This window comes from Pinus tabuliformis, chromosome 1_1 (genome assembly GCF_031772625.1).
Source record: "Pinus tabuliformis cultivar Carrire ecotype Pingquan chromosome 1_1, CPIR1, whole genome shotgun sequence".
Lineage (NCBI taxonomy): Eukaryota > Viridiplantae > Streptophyta > Pinopsida > Pinales > Pinaceae > Pinus > Pinus tabuliformis.
In genome coordinates, this window is record NC_142297.1 from 977,742,530 (window position 1) to 977,747,938 (window position 5,409).

The window sequence follows — 5,409 nt, forward strand, 5'->3', positions numbered from 1 at the left end:
TTAAAGAGAAGCAATATTTTTTTCTTGGAAAGACTGAAGTTGAGGGGCTAAAGGGTGTTTGTAGCTGCCATAACCAAAAAGACATCAACCGAAAACATGTCTGTGAAGAAGAGGTTGCTGCAAACATTCCTTTTCTATTTCATGACCCTATGGCTAAATACATGAACCTATTCATAAGCCAACAACAGAGGTCATTTCAAGAGCATGTATCAGGTTCCATATTTGCAAATTTCCATGTTGCATGCCTGTTTTAATTTTTATTTTTCAGCAATATGAAGGCATGTGGTCCAATACTCTTATGTTGGCCTGCTTCTATTGGAAAATTGAGCATACTTAGCTAAACTAAGTATTGTGCATAAGTAGGATTGTACACAAATAAGCTCACCAGCTGAGCATTTACTTTTTAGTTGTCAGAATTTTTATTTCTGCATTCTAGATTGAGGAGGAAAGTCCCGTGGAGATTTTTTTGATTACAAAGATGCATTTATTACTGACTCCATACCCGATGGTGAAGGATGCTGGTCTGCAGGTTCTTAGCACCTTGCAAGCAAGGCACTATTCCCAGTAGGAGCTAATGTTGTCACCCACTGCTTCATAGGTCATGAGTTGCTTCAAAATCCAAACAAAAGTGATGTTTGATGCCAAATTATGAGCTACAGAAGATGTCAGAGCTAGATGGGACCCTCCCAGTGTGTAGTGCTCAGCAAGATCTTTCTGGTGGTATATATAAGTCCAAAAAAGGGTTCCTGGATCAAAAGTTCGAACCTGTTGAAGAATCCCTTTAGAAAGCTCAGAAAACCCAAAAAATGGCTAAGTGTTGAATAAAAATCACAATCGAGATTTGGGACAGTTCATTACAATTGCATATTAGTATTCATGGGGTCTAGGAGGTAAAGAGCACTGACGGATTGACAGGGTTCTGAAACTTAAAAGACCTGTAAACCGTTGATCTTGCGATACAGTGGTGCATCGTCGGCGAGGCCGAGAAATTATTTATAAAGGAATTTCACGGAGAAACAAAGGTTGGGTCACCCCATTCTCTCTCCTCCACATGGTAGTACCGTGGTATGGCGATTGGTCATCGGTGGCTTTTGGTCCTCGGCATATCGGTGATCGACGGGGGTCACAGCTCCAAAACATGGTAAACCACTAATATTGTGATTTAGTGCAAAGTCATCGAAGAGAACAAAAAATCATTTGCAAAGGAAATGTCTACAAAAACAGGGTCTGGCAGGCCTTTTTCTCTCTCCTTAAAGGGGCCACGTGGTGACCTCTAATTATTCCTCAGGGCTGACATGGCAGCTGACATCACTAATGATGTGGCACATATGGATAATGACATGGAGGGTGGACACGTGTCACTCATTCTCAGCATTTTCAGGGGTCCCATGGGGCCATTTCTGGGTGCCACGTGTCACCACTCAAAGGGTGACATGTAGCAGTGATGACGTCACCTATCACAATCGGTGATCGATGATCATTCAATGTAAAGATTTCTCTTCAGTTGTGTTTGTTCTCGGCTGCGATTGTGATAAGGAAAGGGGCCCCCGGATGTGATAGGTTATGTTTTGTATTGTATAAATATATCATGTCCGGACTGTCATCTTGCTCCAAAATAAAAGGTAAAGAGTCCTCCCCTCTTCATGGTTGCAATTGCGATATCTTTTGGCAGGCCTGACATCACTCACCTATAGGTTGCTCCATTGTGGCCTGCATTGATCACCTACAGGTTGATCCCCTTTGCACCTGTGTCGGTTCTAGAAATTCAAGAAAAAGAGAGAAATTCCAGAGGCTTCCTCTTCCATAAGCTTCCATAATTTGTTATAAACATTTACCTCAAATAAAACATTCATATCCTATCATATCCTACTTTGAAGTTTCCATCCCTTGTCCTTTGATCCCATCCTCCCATCAAAGGTGGATCTAAAACCTTAGATTGGTAATAAGATAAGAACTCCCAACTTACCCTACTCCTCTATATATTTGCAACCTTCCATATGCAAGGGGTTGGCTTTTGGAGAGTGATTTGACCCTTATATTGTTGTGGTGAGAGGTTTCATTTCATGCATTTAGGGTGATTGGAGGTGCACATTGTGACAAGGAAAGCATAAGTCGACCTTAGAGGAGCTCTTCTATAAGATCAAAACCTATTTATGGTTGTAAACTCCTTCCATTTATATTAATATAAAGAATTCTCTATTTTACTATATGTGATGTTGTTATTTCATATATTTAAATACCATGTTGATCTATTGAATAAAGTATTTAGATGATACTACATAGATCTCGTAGATTCTTGGCTTGTGTTATTTGACTGTGTAAGTTATAATTTTGGAAATCAGAGCTGGAATTGGAACATCCAAGCTAAATAAGGAGTGAATCCCGTTATGGATTCCAGGTAGGCTTCATTTCGTCATCTATTTACTTAAGGAAAGAATTGGGCTCCTTGTTTCTCTGTTGTTCTAGGTTAGACACCAAACCTAGGGGAGATACTTTTGTCTGCAATTGTAACTCTCGTAAAACACCGTCGAATGCCTTCCTTTGCACAGAAGTTTTAAAAATCATTTGAAACATATCCACCTCCATTATTGCTCCTGAGAGCCTTCACTTCCTTTCTAGTTTCTTTCTCAACAGGTACTTTAAATTCATTAAACTTATAGAATGTTTGGTCTTTCTTCTGCATGAAGAAGATCCAACACTTTAGTGGGAAATCATCTACAAATATAACATAATACATGTGCTTAGCAGTGGAGGCTATCGAGAAAGGTCCACATACATCATAATGGATCCTTTCAAGGACTTCTTGTGCTTTATTTTCCCGATCATTGAAGGTAGCTTACACCCTTTGCATGTATCCTATTGGTCTAGTTCTCCTTTGGGGAGGCCCATGGTAATATTTTTCATGATATTCAAAGCACTGTGATGCAAATGGAAAAGTATTCTATGCCATAATTCACAGACACCTCAGCTTTGAACCTTCTCTACTTTTGTGCTCAACGTTGCACAATCTTCCACATCTAATTTGTAGAGGTTCTTCACTCAAACCCCGATCTGCTTCACTTGTATCATGGTGATATGTCTCAGGAAAGCCTTCCCTTTGCTGAATATTACATCGTAGCCATGGTCTTCCAACACTACTATAGAAACTAGATTCTTCTTCAGACCCGGTACAAACATCACATCCTTGAGCCTGAGAGGGGAGCCAGACTCCCTCTAAAAAGTAACAGTACCAATACAGGTCACACTGTACCTTCCATCATCTCCCATCTCGATGTGCATTCAGAGATCCTTCTCCTCCAAGTCACTAAAAATTTATTGGTTCCTCATCTTGTGGAATGAGGCATCGTTATCCAGATACCACATACTCCCCATCACTGTGCTTTCCATGCATGCAATGAGGGTGAATTCCAACTCTAATTGTGACGCCAAAGCTTCACTTGCCGCTCCTCCTGAGGGATTATTTATTTCATTCTTATGTGGACACTTTGTTGCATAGTGTCTGAGTTCATGATAGTGAAAGCACTTGATTTTGGACAAGTCTGTATTCTTTCCCCCTTGACCATATTTAGCTTTGGATTGGGAATTCTTCCCTTTCCATTTCTTTGCCTTTCCATCCAAGGCACAATTCTCCTCATCCTAACATTTGGATGAGGTTCCATCTGTTGTGTTTTGCCTTATTTATTCTTGCACCAAATCTGACCAAAGGCGCACCCAATTTAGTAGCTTTTCCCTCTCATTTACTGAATCCATGTAGCTGTGTCAGCTCTCGAAAAGGTCTAGAACTATTAGGATTACCAGATCATCATCTACATGTTGGGTGTCTATTATATTCTTTCTACGACTAGTGGGTATGTGTTTAACCTATTTGGAGGAGCAGTCAGTTGGATGAGTAAGAGACAGTCTATAGTGGCACTTTCAACTACAGAGGGAGAATGCATGGAAGCCACTCATGAAAGCAAGGAAGTAGTTCGGTTGTAGAGATTGTGTTAAAGTATGGGGTTAGTACATCGAGCTATAGGGATAGATTGTGACAACCAAAGTGTAATTTTCTTGGCAAAAAACCATGCTTATCATTCAAAGACAAAGCACATTGATGTTCAATATCACTTTGTGAGGGATATGGTCGAGGACAAAAATGTGTTTTGGTAAAGGAGGACACTTTGGAGAATGTTGCATATGCATTGATGAAGTCTGTGAGCACTGAGAAGTTTTCTTGGTGTAGAGAAACAATGGGCATTGCAGGGCTGGACCAATGACTAAGCTCTCATGTGACCCCCTATGAGGAAAATAAAACAAGAAGTGGGAGAATGTTGGGTGTATATTAAATTATTTCCATGACTATTTGCTCATGCAGGGGGGGCGATAGCCTCCCCAGTTCATTGCATTGAGTGAATTAGGTGGGTGGTAGCCCCCCTTCATGGGGTTCAAGGCAGTGCCTTGGAATTATTATTTTTTAACCCTAGAATAGGTGGACGGACCTACCTATGGTTTTGTGCATGGATTTTGCACATGGTTTTGGGCATGATGATTTTGTTCCCATGGTATTTTGTAGATCTGATCAAGGGAACTATGGTTATGTTCTAATATAGGGTTAATGGATTGGGGTTTATTAATGCTTCGACATGAATATATATGTATTGTAACATTGAAAGGAACATAATGAAAAATCAATTTGTAGTCCCAATTTTGGGATCCAAGGGAAAATCTCTCTATATATTTGTTTTTGTTCTCGCTATTGTATATTTCTATTTTAAGAATTCGTTTGCAGGTAATTTCTATACAAGGTTAAAACCTACACTACAATTGTAACACCAACACTCCCAAGTTCATCATGGCATTGTGTGAACTTTCTCAAAAATTGTGGTATTGTGTTTCCCTTCTCCATCTTGATACTCCAAAGCTTCTCCTTGAGTGCTAGCTTCCTGCGGTCACTACTATTCTGGAAAAAAATTGTAAATGCTTGCCACATTGCATACAAATTCTCTTTCCCATGGAGTTTAGAGAAAATATGGTCGCGTACTCCCTCCAATATGATCCTCCTCTCCTTGGCTACACATTTCTTCCATTCTACTAGATCCTGAGCATTAATTGCTACCAGTTTCGAGATATCATTATCTACAATTCCTTCAACCCATTATCTTCCAGCACTACCTCCATCTGGTCCTTCCAAGCAACATAATTTAAGCCACCCATATCCTGCTAGCAGTGAAGAATCAATCCTGCAAATTTGATCCTCCTCCAAAGAAAACTTCGAATTCTCTTCTCTACTGTGAATCCTGATTTGATACCATGTAGAAATTCCTATGTAGATTCAAAATTTCTCATGTAATTTACTAAAACATAAGACTCAAATCTACTCTACTCATTCCCAAAAAGAAATTCATGATCGAGAACACAAATCATAAACAT